The sequence below is a fragment of the Neoarius graeffei genome, chromosome 3 (assembly GCF_027579695.1).
Source record: "Neoarius graeffei isolate fNeoGra1 chromosome 3, fNeoGra1.pri, whole genome shotgun sequence".
NCBI classification, from domain to species: domain Eukaryota; kingdom Metazoa; phylum Chordata; class Actinopteri; order Siluriformes; family Ariidae; genus Neoarius; species Neoarius graeffei.
The window spans coordinates 111564307-111587952 of NC_083571.1; the positions used below are offsets into that span (position 1 = coordinate 111564307).

The 23646-nt window shown below is 43.8% G+C and overlaps 1 protein-coding gene across 2 annotated transcripts in view; it reads left to right on the forward strand.

Annotated features, from left to right (window-relative positions):
- dlgap2b (discs, large (Drosophila) homolog-associated protein 2b) overlaps nt 1-23646 on the forward strand; it is a 194083-nt gene that overhangs the window by 34849 nt on the left and 135588 nt on the right. The window lies entirely within an intron of this gene.

Sequence of the window (23646 nt, forward strand, 5' to 3'; positions counted from 1 at the left end):
CTTAGAGATAGGGTGAGAAGCACAGTCACTCGGGAGGAGCTCGAAGTCGAGCCGCTGCTCCTCCACATCGAGAGGAATCAGCTGAGGTGGCTCGGGCATCTTTTTTCGGATGCCTCCTGGACGGCTCCCTGGGGAGGTGTTCCAGGCATGTCCCCCCGGGAGGAGGCCCCGGGGAAGACCCAGGACATGCTGGAGGGACTATGTCTCTCGGCTGGCCTGGGAACGCCTCGGTGTTCTTCCGGAGGAGCTGGCCAAGGTGCCTGGGGAAAGGGAAGTTTGGGCTTCCATGCTTAGACTGCTGCCTCCGCGACCCGGTCCCAGATAAAGCGGAAGAAGACGAGACGAGATGAAGTGGAATATTCTTGAATGGCCAAGTCAGTCACCTGATTTCAACCCAATTGAGCATGCATTTCACTTGTTAAAGACTAAACTTCAGACAGAAAGGCCCACAAACAAACAACAACTGAAAACCGGTGCAGTAAAGGCCTGGCAGAGCATTAAAAAGGAGGAAACACAGCGTCTGGTGATGTCCATGAGTTCAAGACTTCAGGCAGTCATTGCCAACAAAGGGTTTTCAACCAAGTATTAGAAATCAACATTTTATTAATAATTATTCAATTTGTCCAATTACTTTTGAGCCCCTGAAATAAAAGGATTGTGTTTTTAAAAAATGCTTTAGTTCCTCACATTTTTATGCAATCATTTTGTTCAGCCCACTGAATTAAAGCGGAAAGTCTGAACTTCAACTGCATCTGAATTGTTTAATTCAAAATTCATTGTGGTAATGTACAGAACCAAAATTAGAAAAATGTTGTCTCTATCCAAATATTTATGGACCTAACTGTATCTGTGAGTGGCAATACTATGTGAACCTTTGCTTTCAGTATCTGGTGTGACCCCCTTGTGCAGGATAACTGCAACTAAATGTTTCCGGTAACTGTTGATCAGTCCTGCACACTGGCTTGGAGGAATTTTAGCCCATTTCTCTTTACAGAAAAGCTTCAACTCTGGGATGTTGGTGGGTTTTCTCACCTGAACTGCTTGCTTCAGGTCCTTCCACAACATTTCGATTGGATTAAGGTCAGGACTTTGACTTGGCCCTGCGATGATCTGGTGACTTGTCCAGGGTGTATATCACCTCTCACCCATAGTCAGCTGGGACAGGCTACAGCTTGCCTGCAACCCTGTACAGGATAAGTGGTTATGGATAATGGATGGATGGATGGACTTTCACTTGGCCATTCCAAACCATTAACTTTATTCTTCTTTAACCATTCTTTGGTAGAATGACTTATGTGCTTAGGGTCGTTATCTTGCTGCATGACCCACCTTCTCTTGAGATTCAGTTCATGGACAGATGTCCTGACATTTTTCTTTAGAATTCACTGGTATAATTCAGAATTCATTGTTCCATCAATGATGGCAAGCCATCCTGGCCTAAATGCAGCAAAACAGGCCCAAACCATGATACTACCACCACCATGTTTCACAGATAGGATAAGGTTCTTATGTTGGAATGCAGTGTTTTCCTTTCTCCAAACATAATACTTCTCATTTAAACCAAAAATGTTCTAATTTGGTCTGGTCTCATCTGTCCACAAAACATTTTTCCAATAGCCTTCTGGCTTGTCCACATGATCTTTAGCAAACTGTAAACAAGCAGCAATGTTCTTTTTGGAGAGCAGTGGCTTTCTCCTTGCAACCCTGCTTTGCACACCATTGTTGTTCAGTGTTCTCCTGATGGTGGACTCATGAACATTAACATTAGCCAATGTGAGAGAGGCCTTCAGTTGCTTAGAAGTTACCCTGGGGTCCTTTGTGACCTTACCGACTATTACATACCTTTTTCTTGGAGCGATCTTTGTTGGTCAACCACTCCTGGTGAGGGTAACAATGGTCTTGAATTTCCTCCATTTGTATACAATCTGTCTGACTGTGTATTGGTGGAGTCCATACTCTTTAGTGTTGGTTTTGTAACCTTTTCCAGCCTGATGAGCATCGACAACACTTTTTCTAAAGTCCTCAGAAATTTCCTTTAGTCCTCAGAAATTTCCTTTGTTTGTGCCATTAGACACTTCCACAAACGTGTTGTGAAGATCAGACTTTGATAGATCCCTGTTCTTTAAATAAAACAGGGTGCCCACTCACACCTGTTTGTCATCCGATTGATTGAAAACACCTGACTCTAATTTCACCTTCAAATTAACTGCTAATCCTAGAGGTTCACATACTTTTGCCACTCACAGATATGTAATTTTGGATCCTTTTCCTCAATAAATAAATGACCAAATATAATATTTTTTGTCTCTTTTTTTTAACTGGGTTCTCTTTATCTACTTTTAGGACTTGTGTGAAAATCTGATGATGTTTTAGGTCATATTTATGCAGAAATATAGAAAATTCTAAAGGGTTCACAAAGTTTTAAGCACCACTGTATACTGCCACCCATTCCAGGTTCTTGTGGTGTGTGAGAGAAACCATAAACAGAGAATAGTGCAGCCAGTGTAGCTGAGTTATGTGAAGATATCCAGGTCTCAGTGCCAGAAAGTAAAGAGAGTAATAAGAAGCTAAAGTTGAGATTAAATCAGCTTTCTTTACAGCAGACTAACAATTCTAGAGCCTACTTACTACTGCTCTTTGAGACTGAGACAACAGTGGAGGGTAGATGAGGTTACTGGTAGTTCAAATTCTTGTTTGTGGATGAAAGATTCTGAGTCTTTGAGATGTGACAAAAGAGATAGGTTTTAGGCACATATCCACAGTGTGGTCAGTGAGTTCAATTAAGACTGAGAGGGAACTGGTAACCCTAGCTGAACAAGAAGAGGTAACAAACACCTCTAAAATGAACACTGTCTGTCTGTCTGTCTGTCTGTCTGTCTGTCTGTCTATCTATCTATCTATCTATCTATCTATCTATCTATCTATCTATCTATCTGCTTAGAACCATTGCTGAATATGCTTCTGACCACTATAGTGTCTGTGGAGGATAAACTTCAATATATCTTACTAAGTCCTGCCCACAATTCACACCTTAAATAATATAATTAAATAATTCATTTCAGTCATTCATTCATCCTCAATAGCTGCATTATCAAGGTCAATGACATGGTGGATATGCATTATCTACATATGGTTTTTAAGCATACTGCCTGACCAAAAAATGTCACGCACTCTAATATTTAATTGGATCACCTTTGGCTTTGATTATGGCACATATTCACCATGGCATTGATTTGACAACCTTATGCAATGTCACAACATTCATTTCCATCCAGAGTTGCATTAATTTTTCCACAAGATCTTGTACTGATGACGAGAGAGTTGAACCACTTTATAAAGTCTTCTCCAGTGTCACGTCTGCATGTGCTTGAGCCTGGCGAGCCTCAAGTGGTTGCTCACACGCATTTGTATTTGGAGTGAGTGTGCTGCACTCACAGCAAGGACTAATTATTAGATACACCTGTTACTGTTTTGAGTACAATCAGTGCACATATGAAAGGACTCCCCACATGCTAGCACATGCTACCACAGTATATAGAGGTATACTGTTTAGTTTCTCACATTATAACTCCACGTTTCCTAGCCTTGCTTTATGTTCTGTGCTATGCTAGTTCCTGACTCTGATTTCCGTTTTGTTTACAACCCCAATTTCAAAAAAGTTGGGATGCTGTGTTAACTGCAAATAAAAACAGAATGCAATAATTTTCAAAATCATAGAAACCCTATATTTCATTGAAAATTGTACAAAGACAGAATATTAAATGTTGAAACTGAGAAATTTTATTGCTGTTGGATTTTTTTAATATGCTCATTTTGAATTTGATGTCAGAAACATGTTTCAAAAAAATTGGGATGGGCATGTTTACCACTGTGTTGCATCACCTCTACTTTTAACAACACTCTGTAAATGTTTCAGAACTGAGGAGGCCAATTGCTGTAGTTTTGAAAGAGAAATGTTGTCCCATTCTTGCCTAATATACAATTTCAGTTGCTCAACAGTTTGGGGTCTCCTTTGTCGTATTTTGTGCTTCATAATGTGCCAAATGTTTTAAATAGGAGACAGGTCTGGACTGCAGGCAGGGCAGTTTAGCACCCGGACTCCTTTTCTTCGGAGCCATGCAGTTTTAATATGTGCAGAAAGCGGTTTGGCATTGTCTTGCTGAAAGAAGGAAGGCCTTCCCTGAAAAAAGATTTTGTCTGGATGACAGCATATTGTCTGAAATGTGTATATATATCATTCAGCATTAATGATGCCTTCCCAGATGTACAAGCTACCCATGTCATGTGCATTAATGCACCTTCATACCATCACAGATGCTGGCTTTTGAACTATGCACTGATAACAAGCTGTATGGTCCCTCTTCTCTTAAGCCTGGAGGACGTGGTGTTCATGATTTCTAAAAATAATTTCTAATTTTGATTCGTCAGACCTTGGGACAATTTTCCACTTCATCTCAGTCCATCATAAAAGAGCTCGGGCCCAGAGAAGGTGGCGGTGTTTCTGGATATTGTTTATATCTGGTTTTAACTTGCATTTGTAGATGCAGTAATGAACTGTTTTCACAGACGATGGTTTTCTGAAGTGTTCCTGAGCACATACAGTGATTTCCACTACAGACACGTGTCTGATTTTAAAGCAGTGTCGCCTGAGGGCCTGAAGATCACAAGCATCCAATGTCAGTTTTCAGCTTTGTCTCTTGCATACAGAGATTTCTCCAGATTCTCTGAATCTTTTAATTATATTATGTACCATAGATGATGTGATCCCCAAATTCTTTGCAATTTTACATTGAGGAATGTTATTCTGAAATTGTTGCACTGTTTGTCCACACAGTCTTTCACAGAGTGGTGAACCTCTCCCCATCTTTACTTCTGAGAGACTCAGCATCTCTGGGATTCAGTAAATGCCAGATCAGATTCTAGAAATCTAGATTATCAAAAATTAACCAATATACAAAAATCTTAATTACATGTTAATAAACTTACAATTGCCTCTTTGTTCTAATTGTATGCCATAGTCATAAGTATTTCATACCATGTGCCAAGAAATTAGAGGACATTTTGTCATGTAAAATATGTAAATATACAGAGATCTGTGAAGATCAAATAGTGTAAAGGAACAATGTCTTGAGGTTCTTCATACAACTACTCCTGGATAAGTAGGAAATTAAATGTGTTTCCATGTTTCTCTGTAGGCAGGTTGAGTGCGTTGGAAAACAAGGAAGGAAATTATCTGGAACGTGAACGTCAACATCAACTTCAATTGCAGAAAGAACAGCTTCAATTCATACTGCAGCTTTTCAATTAAAGCCCCCCTGCTATGAGGAAGCCCAGGGCCATGTTTATTAACAACAGGGAAACTTGGTACAAAAGCCATAGCATTATGATAAAAGCACAACCAGAATCAGTGTAAACAAGTCAAAATCACTATCTACAAACACATCATCTGGCTATGAATCTATTTAAATAGGTAAAATTGCCAGGTCTATAAAACAATATATTGAGGGTAGGTGTGTGTTGGTGAGGCTGATCATCATGAGTGCTATTTGCTATGGCAGGTAATATAGAGAAACACATATCAAATGCAAGTTTGGTATTTTCTTTTTGTGAAATCAAATCACTATAACTATGTGATGTGTTAGGATTTACAGCCTTCAGATTCTCTGAATACAACTGATATTGCATTCTCACACCACCTAGCACTAGATGACACTAGCACACACAAATTTGAAAATGCTGTTTTTATGTTTTTGACTTCAGTGATGTTTTATATCTGTCATGTTTGCACCTGCTTGCACTCAAGACTCTACTACTCAGAATTCACAGTGGCCTTCAAATATGTCTGCCACGGACAACAACAACCATCCTGCACCTCACCACACCACTCAATCACTTCAGTCACACAGGCACAGCATAAAAGGACTTCCAATGCACTCAGTCATAGTGAAGTAAATGCTCAGTGTATCCTTGCCTGACTTTACCAAGCCTTCTTAGTATTGTGTTGCTATTCTAGTTTTGACTTTGTTTTTATTTTGTATTTTGCATTTTGTCTTTGCCTCTGATTACCTGTTTGTACTTCACCTGACCATTGCCTGTTTTTTGACTCTGCCTTTTGCCTATCGTTTTGGATTTGTCTGCCAGCTTTGCCTAATTAAACTCTTTCCTGCTTTTGCATCCATCTGTTGCCTGCTTTTCTGACAGATTACTTCATAGCAGAAGAGAGCAGGCATTGTCTGCACAGGGACGTCTCCTAGGAGAACATCAGCAACATCTGAGTGAACTTGATGCCCATGTCACCCAACTCACCACCGCTGTGTCGCAGGTACTCCTAGTCCACTCTGTGCCATTTATGCACACCAGCATGCTTATGTCCCATCCTGACAAATTCTCAGAAGTATCTGAGTGCAAGAGATGCCTGCTATAATGGGCTCTGTTCTTCCCTGCTCAGATGGGGACCACAGACCAACAGAAAATAGTCCAGTTCATCAACCTTCTCACTGGTAAAGCATTCAAATGGGAAATTGCTGTATGGGAGAAGGTAGGAGAACCAATATCTTCCTATAAGCACTCTGTTGAGCTTTTTCACCAAGTGTTTGACCACAGTCCCAAAGGAATGGAGGTCTGTGAACTACTCACCATTAAGCAGGGGAGGAGACAATTTGCAGAGTAGCAGAGTATGCACTCAAATCCTGCACACTTACAGCAGGAAGTGGCTAGAATGAGGCTGCCCTCAAAGCAGCATTTCACCAAGGTCTTAATCCCAAAGTCCTCACTGAACTAGCCTGTTGGATGATCAAGCCTCTCTGAACTCCATCATTGATATGTCTATTCAAATCAACAATCTGCTCAAAAACCAACCATCACTGCACACCCCCATGCACCGCCCACCTGTCACAGAGAACCCAGAACCCATGGAGATCTCATACACTAAGTTCAGCCTTTCTGAACATGAATGAAGGCGCCAAGAGACTCGGCCTCTATTGTGGGGACTTTGCACATTGTGTGTCAAGTCGCCCTTCCTGTCAGGCAGGCTCAAAGGCCTTAATTATGGCTGAGAGAACTCCAACTACCTCACGACCTCTCTTAGTGAGTCTGTCTAAGTGTCTCTCATTCAAATCATTTAAGCTAGACGTGCAGATAAGGCTCTCGGAACTGTTCTATATTCTCTCCGCCATGATAGACTTTGGAGCTGCCAGGAACTCCATGGATAGTGAAACCATGCAAAGACTCCACATACCCACAAAACCACTCCAACAGCCTGAATGCCCAGGACCATCAATGGTGGACCCACTGGGAAAGGTGTTATCACATTATGCACTAAACCTCTCATGCTTCAAGTTAATGCCTTGCACTTTGAAACCATCTCATTCCTAATCACCAGAACCAAGAACGAGCACATTATTTTGGGGTTCCCATGGCTACAACAGCATGTCCCACAGATTTCATAGCAGGACAGAAAATTACTACAGTGACCCACAGCCTGTATAGCACATTATCTCTATCTTTCCAAGTTCACAGTTGCTATTACATCAATGGAAAGCCCTGAAGTCACAACCACTGCCAACATTCCTGAGTGTTATCCGGCACTCCTGAAGGTATTCAATAAAGATAAAGCCAATGGGCTCCCTTCTCACCAACCCTATGACTGTGCCATAGAGCTTTTTCCTGGCATCATGCCTCCTTGCTGCTAAATCTACCCACTATCTATCTCTGATCAGAAGGTTATGGAGGCTTATGTACAGGAGGCTATACAACAAGGGTATATCTATCCCTCCATGTCACCTGCTTCTGCTGGTTTCTTTTTCATGGAGAAGAGAGGAGGGGGCCTTAGGCTGTGGATTGATTATAGAAGACACAACCAAATCACAGTAAGATATCCCTTCCCCTTGCCTTTGTTCTCTCAACCCTTGAGCAACTCAGATTAGTCAAGGTGTTCACCAAGCTTGACCTACATACCATTTATTTAGAATGCATCTGAGAAGGTGATGAGTGGAAGATGGCATTTAGCATCACCTCTGGGCACTAGATATAATGCATGATGCCATATGGGATATCTTGGATCTTATCCAAGATATCCACAACCATCGTCCCTTTTCCCAAGAAGAGTCCACCCACCTGCCTGAATGATTACAGGCTGATAGCACTCACTCCAATCATCTCAAAGTGCTTTGAGAGAGTGGTACTGGCCCACATTCACAGCAGTATACCGGAAACCCTGGATCCCTGCAGTATGCCTACAGGCCCAACAGGTCCACCTCAGATGCCATCACTGCTACCCTCCATTATGCCCTCTCCCACCTGGAAAACAGTCTTACACCAGGAAGCTCTTTGTTGACTACAGCTCTGCCTTCAACATGGTCATCCCCCACAAACTCACCCATAAACTGTCCACACTTGGTTTGCACCCCACCCTCTGTGACTGGCTCCTCGACTTCCTGACTGGCAGGCCACAGACTGTCAGGATTGGTAATAGGACTTCAACCAGCATCATCACAAACATTGGCACCCCACAGGGATGTGTCCTCAGCCCCATCCTCTACACCCTGTCCACCCATGACTGTGTCGCCTCCCACAAGGACAACATCACCCTGAAGTTCACGGACGACACTGCAGTGATAGAACGCATCACTGGTGGAGACGAAACAGCCAACAGGAGGGAGGTGGCCAGTCTGGTCGCATGGTGTGACATGGTGCAACAGGAACCATCTGCAGCTCAACACCTTGAAGACCAAGGAGCTGGTCATTGACTTTGGGAGGTCCAGACCAAGGTCACGACCAGTTCTGATTGAGGGAGTCGAGGTGGAGGCTGTGGATTCCTACAAGTACCTCAGGCTGTGGCTGGACAGCAAGCTGGACTGGACTTGCAACACCAACCACTTGTACAGGAAGGAACAGAGCCGGCTATACTTCCTGAGGAGGCTGCGGTCCTTTAACATCTGCAGGAAACTCCTGTGGATGTTCTATCAGTCCATGGTTGCCAGTGTCCTGTTTTACACCGTGGTGTGCTGGGGGGGCAGCACATCCAGGAAGGACACATCCAGGCTGGACAAACTTTGTCCCTCATGCCATCAGACTGTACAACTCCTCTCTGGGGGGGAGGAGGGGTAACAGGAGGACAGAGGATGGGAAGGAGCAGTAGCCTAGCCTGACAAAAAGCAATACTGGACAATGTGCAATATAAATGTGCAATATAACATGCAATACCTCTCCTGATGGATTTTTTTTCTCCCCATATATTATTCTTTTTTTATATTTGTAAATGTAAATACTTAATTTAATTTATCTAGAAGTTTTCTCTATTTTCTATTCTCTGTTTATCCTGTAATGATGCTGCTGGAATTTTAATTTCCCTGAGGGAACCCTCCTAAAGTGATCAATAAAGTTCTATCTAATCTAATCTCTAATCTAATCTCAGTAACCTAACCTTCAACATGGACAAGATGAAGGAGATGATAGTGGACATGAGGAAGGAGAGGAGACCTCATCAGCCACTGTTCATCTGGGAGCTTGAGGTGGAGAGGGTGAGCAGCTTCAAATACCTGGGTGTTCACATCAGTGAGGACCTCATGTGGACACCTAACACCACACAGCTGGTTAGGAAGGCTCAACAGTGATTGTACTTTCTGAGGAGGCTGAGGAAATTTGGTATGTTGCCCAAGATCCTGAGAGCATCCTGACCAACTGCATCACTGTGTGGTATGACAGCACTACAGCTATGGACCACAAGTGCCTGCAAGGGGTGGTGAAGACTGTTGAGAGGATCACCAAAACTCCACTCCCCTCTCTGTAGAGCATCTACCGCTGCAGAGTCCACAGGAGAGCTGCCTCCATCCTCAAAGACCCCACCCACCCCCAGCATGGACCGTTCACACGTCTACCCTCAGGCCGGAGGTACAGAAGTGTGAAATGTAAGACTGTCAGACTAAATAACTCTTTCTTTCCCACTGCCATCAGACTTCTGAACAGCTGACAGGAGTCTATAACCATGGACTACCTCCCTGTAAACTATCCTTGACTGTTTACATCTGTTTTCATTTGTTTGCACATATTTGCACATTACTGCCCTTTTTTGCTGCTATGACCGATTATTGCCTTATTTTTGTATTTTTGCCTATTTTGTACTACATTTACCTTTATTTTCTACTATACTGGGTTTTCTTTTTTTGGCTTTTATTTTGCACTACATTGCCTTTACTTTGTATTATTTCTTCCGCCTATTTATTTATTTATTTGTATTTGTAATTGGCATTCATGGTGGACAGCAAACTAAGAATTTCATTGTGCAAGAGGACATGTCCTTACTGTGCATATGACAATAAACACTTTGAACCTGAACTTGAACTTGTATCAAGTATCTTCCAATGCTTGATACTAGTGCATCTCATAATAATTAGAATATCATTATAGAAGTTCAATATTTCCCATCAGTTATTTAAGAAAGTAAAATTTAATATAATGAAGACTCATTACACAAACTAAAATGTTTCAAATGTTTTTTTTATTTTAATTTTGATAATTATGGCCTACAGACCAAACAATTTAAAAAATAGACATGACTGTGCAAAAGTCTGAGGCACATGCAATTAAATGTTGACGAGCAAAGATGCCTTCAAAAATAATGAAATTTAATGTTTGTACATAAAAAATACCATGAAGATCATTTAGCAGTAATGCATGAAATAAGCCAATGTTTGGTGTGATGACCCATCTCATCTCATCTCATCTCATTATCTCTAGCCTCTTTATCCTGTCCTACAGGGTCGCAGGCAAGCTGGAGCCTATCCCAGCTGACTATGGGCGAAAGGCGGGGTACACCCTGGACAAGTCGCCAGGTCATCACAGGGCTGACACATATGGCCCTTTTCCACTACCCTTTTTCAGCTCACTTCAGCTCACTTCAGCCCGACACGGCTCGCGTTTCGACTATCTAAGAACAGCACGACTCAGCTCGCTTCAGCCCTGCTCAGCCCCCAAAACTCGCACGGTTTTGGAGTAGGGCTGAAGCGAGCCAAACCGAGCTGAGTGAGGCTAGGGGCGTGAGGAGACAGTCCCCTGTGCACTGATTGGTGTGGAGGAGTGTCCTCACACGCCCACACACGCCCCGCGAGCACGCTGGGATCTGTAAACACCGTAAACCCAGAAGAAGGAGAATTATGAGAATTATGAAGCCTTATGCGCCTCGCCTCATCTATACACTCTTGCCAGTATCTGTTGGCGTTGTCGGCGACAACAAGCCACAGCACCAAGACCAGCAACACTAACGACTCCATGTCCTCCATGTTTATTGTTTACTCTCCGGGTTGTGAGACTACCGCTTAAAAGGTCACTGATGTCACTGTTTGCGCCACCTAACGACATCACCTGACGTCCACCCACTTTCGCTAACTCCACCCAATGTGTCCACCCACTTCCAGCCAGCACGGTTCAGCGCGGTTGTAGTCGAAATGCAACTCCAACAGCCCCACTCAGCTCGACTCAGCACGGCACGGCTCAGCCCAACTCAGCCGCGTTGGTAGTGGAAAAGCGGCAATAGACACAGACAACCATTCACACTCACATTCACACCTATGGTCAATTTAGAGTCACCAGTTAACCTAACCTGCATGTCTTTGGACTGTGGGGGAAACCGGAGCACCCGGAGGAAACTCACGCGGACACGGGGAGAACATGCAAACTCCGCACAGAAAGGCCCTCGCCAGCCACGGGGCTCGAACCCAGACCTTCTTGCTGTGAGGCGACAGCACTAACCACTACACCACCATGCCGCCCGGTGTGATGACCCTTTGCTTAAAAAAGAAAAAGCAGTCTCAGGTACAGTTGGTGCAGTTTTATAGGCAATTAAGCTGTAAGTTTTATTGAGCATTTTATAAAATCAGCTGCAGTTCTGCTGGAGCGTTTGATTGTCACACTTCTTTCTTATTTTTGCAGCAAAACCCAGCAGCCTTCATTATCTTTTTCACTGAAAAGTGGTCTGTTATGTAATATTCTGCTTTCTTTACTGAGAAACAAACATTTTTTTTTCTGTAACATTTAATTTTGTCCTGGAAAACTAATGTTTGGAAATCTAAAGTATTTTCTACTGGTTCCATAATGTTCATGCAACAACATCAGTACACACAACCACAATCATGATGAAGACTGCTGACTTGACTGTTGTCCAGAAGACGATCATTGACACCCTCCACAAGGAGGGTAAGCCACAGAAGGTCATTGCTGAAAAGGCTGGCTGGAAAAGGTGTACAGGAAACAGGGATGACTGCAGCCTTGAGAGGATTGTCAAGAAAAGTCAGTGCAAGAACTTGGGAGAGCTTCAAAAGGAGTGGACTGAGGCTGTGGTCAGTGCATCAAGAGCCACCATGCACAGATGTCTTCAGGAAAGGGGCTACAACTGTTGCATTCCTAATATCAAGCTACTCCTGAACCAGACACAGCATGAAAAGCGTCTTACCTGAGCTAAGGAAAAAAAGAACTGGACTGTTGCTCAATGGTTCAAAGTCTGCTTTTCAGATGAAAGTAAATTATGCATTTAATTTGGAAGTCAAGATCCTAGAGTCTGGAGGAAGAGTGGAGAGGTACAGAATTGTAGGTGTGTGAAGTTTCCGCAGTCTGTGATGATTTGGGGTGCCATGTCATCTGCTCATTTTGGTCCACTGTGTTTTATCAAGTCCAATGTTAATGCAGCTGTCTACCAAGAGATTTTAGAGCACTTCATGCTTCCATCTGCTGACAAGCTTTACAGAGATGCCAATTTCTTTTTCCAGCAGGATTTAGCACCTGCCCATATTGCCAAAACTACTGCCAAATGGTTTGCTAACTGTGATATTTCTGTGCTGGATTGGCCAGCCAACTCGCCTGACCTGAACCCCATAGAGAATCTATGGGGTATTATCAAGAGGAAGATGTGAAACACCTGACCCCAAAATACAGATGATCTGAAGGCCATTATCAAAGCAACCTAGGCTTCAATAACACCTCAGCAGTGCTCAGGCTGATCACCTCCATGCCATGCTGCATTGATGCAGTAATTTGTGGTAAAGAAGCCCAACCAAGTATTTAGTGTATAAATGAACATACTTTTCAGAAGATGGACATTTCTGTATTGTAAATTCTTTTTGACTGATCTTAGGAAATATTATAATAATTTAAGTTACTGGATTCCTGATTTGCATGAGCTATAAGCCATAATCATCAAAATTGAAACAGAAAAATACTTGAAATATTTTACTTTATGTATAATGAATAAAGAATATATGAAAGTTTACCTTTTTTGAATAAAATTACAAAAAAAAAAACCCCTTTTTACCATATTCTAATTGTTTGAGATATGTCTAAGAGAGTAATGTCTAAGAGAGCTGGCAATCTGTAATGAGCACAGTATCAAAAAGAATTTTAAATTTGCCTGGTGATGGGACTTATTTCTCAGAAAGACCTATGCAGAGTCCAGAGTGGTTTGTGTTGGATGGCTCATGATTGCTTCCAGCATGGCTATAAGCCATAATCATCAAAATAAAAAAAAAATTAAAAAAGGCTTGGAATATTTCACTTTACATGTAATAAATATAGAATATACGAAAGTTTACCTTTTTAAATTAAATTATGAAAAAAATGTTCACAATATTCTAATTGTTTGAGATACACTTTCTGTGTGTGTGTGTGTGTGTGTGTGTGTGTGTGTGTGTGTGTAAAATATAATTATACCAGTGCACCATTTGAGAAAAGGCCATAGTGTGTGTCTCTTATGTCTCTCATGAGTCTTTTTTTTTTCAGAGTTTGGATTTTTTTTTTTCATAATAAACAAGTAAGACATTTATTGATGAGACAGCCAGCTGATTTATCACCTAATATCAGCCTGGCTAGTGACTAATGGGGTGTGTTTGTTGATGTAGCAACTCGCTGCTATGATGGGCTGAACACAGACATGGATCTAAGGAATAGTGTGAAGAAATGTGCTCTTCTGTTTAGAGAAACACGGGAAAGGGAGCATCTGGGGCAGTGCAGTCTTTCATAAGTCTTTGCCTTCAGCATCCATGGAACAGTAGTGTGAGAAGCAGTGATCCTCTTTTGAGGAGGGTTTTTAGAGCTGTTGAAAAAATCACCACCACCACCACCTTTTTCTCTAAGCCTCCCCTCCATCTTTGCTCAACCCAGAGGCCTTATGTCCAGGACATCTTCTTGGCATTTCTGTGCTGGTCCCCTGCCCTGTGCTGGACCTGGAAAAAAAAGTCTTGTAGGCACAAAAACCAGCAAGTTATATATGTATTTGTAGCCGTCGTTTTTTCCATCCATTGAAGGGGAGTGTGACCAGTCATTAATGTGGATTGGTGACCTGCCAGGTAATATCTTAACTCCTCAACAGTAACAGCTGACACACATCCATCATTCATTTTGACATGAATGGTGTACCTTGGTCAGTGAGCAGATCTTTAGGGAGGCCCACACAGAAGAACAACAGAGCCAGTTTTCTGGTGATGTTCCGTGACGTGGCCTTCCGGCCTCAGGGTAGCAGGTGGTGTAGTCCACCATGACCAGGATGTATTCATGCCCCTGGGCAGACTTCAGAAGGGAACCCACCAGATCCATACTCACTCTTTTGAATGACTCCAATTATGGATAAGGGGATGAACGGGACTGGGGCAGGCTTTTTTTGGCCAGTGTGCTGGCATTGACAACATTGCTGACAGAAGTTCCTGACTTTTACATCCATCCCAGGCTAGTGGAAGCAATCCTGGATAGTCTTCAGGGTGTTCTGGGCCACTAGATGGCCTCACAGTGGATGGGAGTGGGTGGGATGCATCACCACATCCACATTGGAACATGGGATGACAAATAGGTTGCAGGGTTGGCCATGGCACTCCATATTTTAAACAGCAGGCCCCATGACATCAGGAAGTAGGAGTTGGGAAGGGCTTGTCCATGTTGCTACTCTTCACCCAGACACCAGTCTTTGGGATCCTACTAGGTCCTTCAGAGTCTATGGCTTGCTAATCACCAATAGTGCAATCCAGGAGCCTCTGCCAGCTGGGTGACATCATCTTCCTGACCACCATACACTCTGCCAGTGTGACAGAGTGGAGGAAATGGTCTATGGCAACCTGCTCTTCCACCTGTGTGCTGTGTGGCAGAGTACTGTTCGGGCTGGAGTTACCACTTGGTTGTTCATAATAGTCTGTCCATTTGGCTCTGGAGTATGAGGTTTACCTTGTAAGTCCAGCAATGGAACTCAGCTGCTGCCTGACAGGATGACAAGCCACACCAGACCAGGACTTCCTTCTTCAGTAACATGTAGTCTTCTGCAGAGGCTGGAGGGAATGTGTAGTAGGTGAGCTGGGCCTCACCAGTTAATAAGGGAGCCATGGTCTGGGCCCATTCTTCCTTGGGCCAACCTTCATGGAGCATGGTCTGCTCAAATATTGGAGGTAGGCTTCTATCATCCACAGGGCCCAACTTTGCAATCGGCCATAGGGCCTCTTGTCAAGCATCAGACAGGCGAGCGAGTCTAGGCCTGGCTTTGGCTCGCTTTTGCAACAGCTCCTGGGTGGCTACCTGCAGTCCTCAGGCCAGCTCCTGAGGGACCTGCTGCTGCTGGAGGCTGGACTTAAGCAGGTGCTGTAGCAGAGGTTCCATGTGGAGGGAGGGTGGGGTGCTGTGTTCATGCCCGCATTCTCCACCACAAAAGAGACTTGCTGCTACAACTGGCTGAACACAAACACAGATCCAAGGTATTGTGTGGAAAAAGGTGCTCTTTTATTTAGAGAAATACAGGAAAGGGAGCAAATGGGAGTCAGTTCAGTCTTCTGTGAAAGAGAGGTGCTTGGAGCCATTGTCTTCAGTGAGGGAAATGAATGTATTCTCTGCCAGTTGGGCAGCTGGACACAGGCAGGCCCTGAGAGTGTCGGCAAGATCTCCACAGCTCTTCAGTCTAGAGCTGGAGCAGAGGAGTCTGGCCAGGAAATCCCATTACCAGCAATCTGCAACAGCTGGGCCCTTGAGCCAGGCCCTTAACCTTCTCTGCTCCAGGGGCCCCATCTTTCTAACAAGCAAGAATATATTTTTTAAAAAATGGAATTTGATTGTATATATAGTACCAGTTAAAACTTTGGACACACCTACTCATTCATAGTAATGAATAAGTATGTTCAAACCTTTGACTGGTACTGTATATGTGTGTGTGTGTGTGTGTGTGTGTGTGTGTGTGTGTCCATCAAGTGAGCAATCACCGCTGGTTCAAAATAATTTGTCACACACAAAAATGACAGCAGAATGCCTCTGAACAAAATGTTTGAAAAATAGCTAAGGACAAAAATTATTCAGTTACATACAGAATCAGAAGTGCAAAATCTTTTATTTTTTTTGGCAGTGAGGAATTCCATGAAATTCTACACAGCAAACATTTAATTTTGGTGGCAAGTTGGTTGATTGCCTTGAAGTAAACATTTGGGTGGAGGACCTGTGTGTGCTTAGATAAACATTTAAAGCTATAAATGTCAATTTTTTAAATTTTCTTGTAATTTAACCTACTTCTGTGAAATAATTTACTCAAGTAGCAAGTCCTGCTCAAGTATATCAAATAGCAACCATGAAACACAGAGTAGCCATCAAACACTATTGGGGAAAATTAATTTTAATATTTCACTCATCTTTTTTCACTAATTTTACCAATATTTTACTAAACCCACCAAACAACTGTTACACAATCATGCAAGAATCAAATATCAAACTGAATGCATATAGTTGTCTGATATTTTGCAGCAGAAGGATAAATGACAGCTTGGGTGAATGCATGAGGTTCTCTTGGACAAATGGACCAACTCTGTCTGTCTGCCTGTCTGTCTGTTTGTCTGTTGCAGGAGAGTTGAACATAACTCTGTGTTTAACCATTGATATCTACACATACTATGAAAGAGCAATGCAGAAAGACAAATAAGACATTCTGCTTCATTATCCACACTGGCAGTGAAACCACAACCATGTAGCAACTCATTATTTCTCTCATCTCATCTCATTATCTGTAGCCGCTTTATCCTGTTCTACAGGGTCGCAGGCGAGCTGGAGCCTATCCCAGCTGACTACGGGTGAAAGGCGGGGTACACCCTGGACAAGTTGCCAGGTCATCACAGGGCTGACACAGACAACTCATTATTTGTTCCGTAAATTCCATCTTCAGTAAACACTGGCCTAATTTCAGCACTTCAGCATGTTTCCAGTTTTTGTTTATGCTGACATCTACAGTGGTACTTGAAAGTTTGTGAACCCTTTAGAATGTTCTATATTTCTGCATAAATATGACCTAAAACATCATCAGATTTTCACACAAGTCATAAAAGTAGATAAAGAAAACCCAGGTAAACAAATGAGACAAAAATATTATACTTGGTCATTTATTTATTGAGGAAAATGATCCAATCTTACATATCTGTGAGTGGCAAAAGTATGTGAACCTCTATAATTAGCATTAATGGATGATTTTTTTTATGCCATGCTTTTCGTCACTCTAAAGCACACACAATAAAACAAAACAAAACAAGCCCAGCTGTCATGAATAACGTGGAAGCTCTGAGTTTGCGGCAGCCTTCAGGCATGGCTGCCATGGACTACAACTCCCAGCAAGTTCTACACTGCTCTACCTCTCCTGAATTCTAATTAGTGTTGTACCTGGTCTGCATTCCCCAAATTACCACCAAACATATTTAAGCACTCTTCCTCCTTCTGCTCCACACAGAGTTTTGCTCAGTGTTTATTTACCTGACCATACCAAGCCTTTGACATTCTGTTCTGTTTTTGTCTGTTTATGACATTGCATCCACTTTTCCTGACTTTGATCTTTGCTTGACTTCTGACACACTGACTGCACTTTGCACGACCCTTGCTTCCCCTGACTATGTTTTGGATTATGATTTGGATTTGTTTACCGGTTTGCTACGGACTCTTTTCCACGATTGCATCTGTAAGATGCCTGCATTTCTGACAGAATACTTCGCCACTGTCATGGATGCAGCAGAGGAGACACAGCAAACTGCTATTTTGTTGCAGGGACAATTGTTAGGGGTGGTGGGGGTGTGGTGAGATTAGGATCCAGAAGCAGAACCCACAGACAGTAATCCAATAAATAATGTGATTTAAATAATGTGATTTTTTTTTTTGTTTCCGTTTCCAGTTGAGAGTACTTCGTGCGCGTTCTGGCTGCCGCTTCTCACCAGAGCTTTTTTTATTTTATTTTTATTTTCTTTCCTTTTCTATTTTTATTTTATTTATTTATTTATTTATTTATTTCTGTGTTTGTGTAGTTTGATGTTTGTTTGAGTGTTTTTGTCCGCCGGTTGTGGTGTAGCTCCGGACCTAGTTTTGGGCGTCGGTTCCCTCCAGGCCTTGGTTCACTGTGGGTGATGCCTGCACTCCCAGCTATGGACTGCAGTGAGCCTGTTGCTCATTTTACATCGTGGTTGTCCAGCGCTCTGTGCTTTGATGCTTGGTGTGATGTTCTGAGCAATGATGCTCGGTGGTGTCGCGGCGGCTGTGTAGGCGGTTTGGACATACCAGCGCTCTGCATGGCAGGGCTTCTCTGCTCACTTTGTGGATCCATGGCATGGTGTTCGAGCGATGTTGCTGATGACGTCACGGCGGCGGTGCTGGAGATGTGGGACTCGTTTTCGTGCGCCTTTTGGTGGGACTGTGGCTGCTACACCACGGGAATTACATCCTGACCCCTACTTGGTGGACTTTTTACTTTTTATTTATTTTTTATTTTTTATTATTATTATTTTTTTCCCCTTGTCTATAATTGTAAAGTGTCCTTGGGATTCTTGAAAGGCGCTATATAAATTTAACTTATTATTATTATTATTATTATTATTATTATTATTATTAATATTATTATTAATCATCCAGGGAAAGGGCGTGGCAAAAAGGTAAACAAAAAGTATAGAAAAAAACAAATAGCAAAAATAGTCAAGGAAAAAAAGAGACAAAAAACTTGACAAAAAAAATGAGGTGGGCAAAGGACTGGAGACCAGGGGTTTGAGCTGTGAAACATGGGGTGAACACGCCGCATGGTAAGTGGTAATGCCAGTCTAATGGAACATGGGTTGATTACCTTCTTGACGAGAAAGGGTCCAAGGAACCTGGGTGCTAGCTTGCAGGAGACGGTTCTAAGTGGCAGGTGGCATGTGGAGAGCATGACTCGTTGTCCTACCCGGTAGGTGGGTGCCTTGGAGTGGTATTTGTCGGCCTGCCTCTTGGATGTGAGGGTGGAGCAAATGAGTCTTCTCTGGGCCAATGCCCACATCCTCCTGCAGCGATGTATAAAGAGCTGGGCTCCCGGATGACAGGGCAGCTTGGAGCCATGGCCCCACTGTAGCACCTGGGTTTGCACAGTACAGGGAACAAACAAATGATTATGTGGAATATCGTTGGAGTTACCTTCTCCAGGGTCCTGCTCCAGGGCCTTCTGCACTAGTGTCTCAACCTCAAGTATGGCGGCCCACACCAGGCAGCATGGAGGGAGGATGTTTTCGGGCATTTTGGACGACTCCTGGCAGGAAGAGAACATCCTGGACAGGGCGTCGGGTTTGCCATTCTTGGAGCCTGGGCGGTAGGAGAGCATGAATTTGAACCGAGAGAAGAAGAGAGACCATCGGGCTTGTCGAGAATTGAGGTGTTTGGCGGACTTGAGGTACTCCAAGTTTTTATGGTCGGTCCAGACTAGGAAGGAGAGATCAGACCCCTCGAGCCAGTGCTTCCACTCCTCCAAGGCTAGTTTCACAGCCAGTAGCTCTCTGTCACCGATGTCATAGTTACATTCAGTTGGGGACAGCTGGCTGGAGAAGAAGGAGCATGGGTGGACCTTGTTGTCACCAGCCCTCTGGGAGAGAATGGCTCTGACCCCTGACTCGGAAGCGTTGACCTCGACGATAAACTGCTTGGTAGGATTGGGTATGGTGAGAATGGGTGCTGTGGTAAACCTGCGCTTGAGCATGGAAAAGGCTTTCTCTGCTTCCTTCCCCCACTTGAACCAGGTCTTCATCAAGGTCAGGGCTGAGAGAGGTCTGACCACTGTGCTGAAGTCATGGATGAAGTGCCTGTAGAAGTTGGCAAACCCAAGGAAGCGCTGGAGCTCTCGTCTCGAAGATGGGGCGGGCCAGTCAGTGACTGCCTCCAGCTTGAGGGGGTCCAACTGAATCTTAGCCGGAGAGATGATGAACCCCAGGAATGAGACAGAGCTTTAGTGGAATTTGCTTTTCTCTGCCTTGACGAACAGCTTGTTCTCTAGCAGGCATTGGAGGACCTGCCAGATGTGACCCTGATGTTCCTCCAGGGAGCGAGAGAAAATCAGGATGTCATCCAGGTACATGAAGACAAAGGTGTTAAGGAAGTCCCTCAAGACGTTGTTAACTAGTGCCTGGAAGACCGCAGGTGTGTTGGTCAGGCCGTAAGGGACCACGAGGTACTCGTAGTGGCCTGTGGTGGCGTTAAAGGCCATCTTCCACTCATCCCCTTCCCTGATCCTAATGAGATGGTAGGCATTGAGTAAGTCCAGTTTAGTAAACACTTTGGCTCCCTAGAGTAGTTCGAAGGCTGGGGTCATGAGCGGTAGTGGATAACGATTCTTGATTGTGATAGCATTGAGACCCCGATAGTCAATGCAGGGGTGGAGTGACTTGTCCTTCTTTTTGATGAAGAAGAACCCTGCCCCTGCTGGGGAGGAGGAAGGTCCAGATATTCCAGGGGCACGTGAGAGAGGTCGCAAAATTCGCTGGCTGAGGGTTGTGGTGGTTTGGCGGGAGGCAGAGCGGAGTTAAGGCAGGAGGCCAGGCAGGAAGGACTCCAGCCTAGGATGGTGTTATTAGTCCAATTTAAGTGAGGGTTGTGCTGAGTCAGCCAAGGTAGTCCTAGAATTATGGGAACGTGAGGGTCATGCATGACGTGAAATTGAATAGTTTTGGAGTGATTGCCTGAAATCCTTAAGGTAAGCGGGGCGGTAAGGTGAGTGATGGTGGTCAAGCCAATGCCATTGAGTGTCAGGATGGTGAGAGGGACCTCGAGGGTGAGTAACAGGATTCTGAGATCCTTGGCGGTAGTGGAGCAGATCAGGTTCCTGTCCACCCCCAAGTTGATGAGTGCCTGAAGATGGTGATGCCAGTTGTTGTGGGTGATGATAACAGGGAGCAACGGTCAGTCAGCAGGGGACTGGTTCCAAGCATTGCCGACCAGGGCCCCTCGAGTCACTGGTGGGCTCGTCCTTTTAGTGGGCAGGCTCGGCAGATGTGTCCTTGCTGACCGCAGTAGAAGCAGGCCCCCGTGCTCTGCCAGTGCAGTCGTTCCTCCGCTGACACCTGTACCCAATCTACCTGCATGGGTTCGACAGACGAGGCGGAAGGTGAAGAGGTGGTGAAGCTGGGGCGGTTCTTCTCTCTTCTGTGTTGTTGAATCCGAGCATCGATGCAATTGGCAAGGTCCATGAGACTGGAGAGGTCTGACAGCAGTTCCCAAGAGATTAGTTCATCCTCAATGGCGTCAGACAGACCATGTAGGAACGCGTCGACCTGGGCACTCTCGTTCCAACCGCATGACGCCACCAATGTCCGGAACTCAATGGCATATTCCGAGGTAGATTGGGACCCCTGCCGCAGCTCCATGAGCTCCCTAGCCACCTCCCAGCCAAACAGAGAGTGGTCGAATGTTCGCCTCATTTCCTTGGAGAATTCTTTGAAGCTGGAACAAAAGGATGAATCGGTGTCCCAGACTGCTGTTCCCCATTCCCTGGCCTTGCTGGTGAGAAGTGTGATGGTATAGGCTACCTGTGAGCTTTCTGTGGGGAAGGCCAGAGGTTGGAGCTCCAAGATCAGTGAACATTGAGATAGAAAAGATCTGCAGGTACCTGTTTCTCCACTGTAGGGCTGAGGCGAAAGGAGTCTTGGTTCATGGAGAGCGGCGGTGGCAGGAGGTGAAGAAGGAGGCGGCTGGGCAGGGGTAGGCATGGCTTGGGAGTGCTGGAGTTGCATGGCTAGAAGGTTGAGTGAATTGGACAGTGTAGGTGCAATTGGTAATTAAGTGATCAATCTCATTAAATCAGTCTCATTAAATCATTAAATCAGTCTCATTGAATCAGTCTCATTAATTAATACCATTAATTTTGGTGCTTAATAATAAATTACCAAACAGCTAAATTATGGTATATTCCAAATTATTATGATCACTTACCGTATTACACAACTCATATGCACCTTGAAATTCTTTTGAGATTGGGCGACTTCAAGTATATTAGGAACAACAAATAAACACACAGTTCAATAATAATTGAATTTATTATAACAAAGATAAAAATGAATAATAGCAGTTGGAATCATTATATACAAATATGATATGGTATGTGTGTGTGTGTGTGTGTGTGTGAGAGGCCTTATGGCCTAAGCAAAAGGCTAGCATAGGATGCTAGCTAGGTATGTTTGTGTGTGTCCACGTGGTGTAGGCCTTGTGGCCTAAACAAAAGGTTAGCCGAGCTTGCTAACAAGATAAAAGAATTAGCTGTGTGTGTCTCGCTAAGGCAAAAGAATCAGTCTCATTAATTAATTATGATTAATTATGATTTATGAATTAATTAATCTAAGGTGTGTTTGTGTGTGGGGGAGGGTGACCACGTGTTGGAGACAAAAGATTAGCTCTGTGTAGCTAACCCACTAGCTTATAGCATTACTAAATCCACTGAAATCTTGATGAGGTCAAAATATGTGTAATAATGAAATTAAAGTGTTAGAAGGGAATAGAGGAAAGCATACAACAGCCTATCTATTAAAAACAACTGAGAGGACAAAATGTGAACAATAATTAATTCAACACCCTAAGTGTTTACAGTGTTCACAATTAAACCGTTCCTGAGTTTAAATTCACACTACTTCAAAAAGCTAATTCCTAAGACTAGTCTTTATGCCCAAAAAATGCCAGTCTTACTTCAGTATCTCGCTTATAGTGCAAGATTATGGAGATATGTTCCGAGACTTTTGGAGTCCACAGGAGCACGTGAGTCGCTTCCGTGGAAAGCAGAGGATTTCTTGGTCCGAACGCTTCGTAGTTCGTGGGAAGAAGTCTCTGATCAAACAATGTGCACAGCGCTTTTATTTAGAAGGGATCCGGTCACTTCTAACTTTAAATGAACTGCTCTGGGCTGCAGTCTTGTAACGTTACTGATAATGAACAAATGAAAACCGGTTGTAACTCTATCTGAGTTTAAAATCGCGCGATTCTGGATTTTTACCGTGGCCAGTGGTAAACAAAGAAATCGTGCTAAATCATGGATCTTGCAAGAAAGATGTCTTTTCTTGGGTTTTCTGGTGCAGGGTATCTCTTTGTGTCTGGACGGCTTGAGATCCAAGATGAGAGAGAGGGCGAGCTGGGAGTTTCCGGGTTACTTATGGCTTCCTGGAGGATGTGACGTAGGTGATCCCGCCCAGCCGTGATGCAGGTCAACGTGGAAGCTGGCCGATGGGACCTGTACCGGTAGTTTCTTAAAGGGACTGTGTGTAGTTCTTAGACGGACTGTGTTACCTACAACAGGGTGGAGAGGTTCTAGGTAATCTGTTGTAGCTCCTGTTGGTGGGTCCCGAGGAGAGCTCCTTGCTGCTGAATAGCTGCTCTCAGATGGGTCAGTTCTGC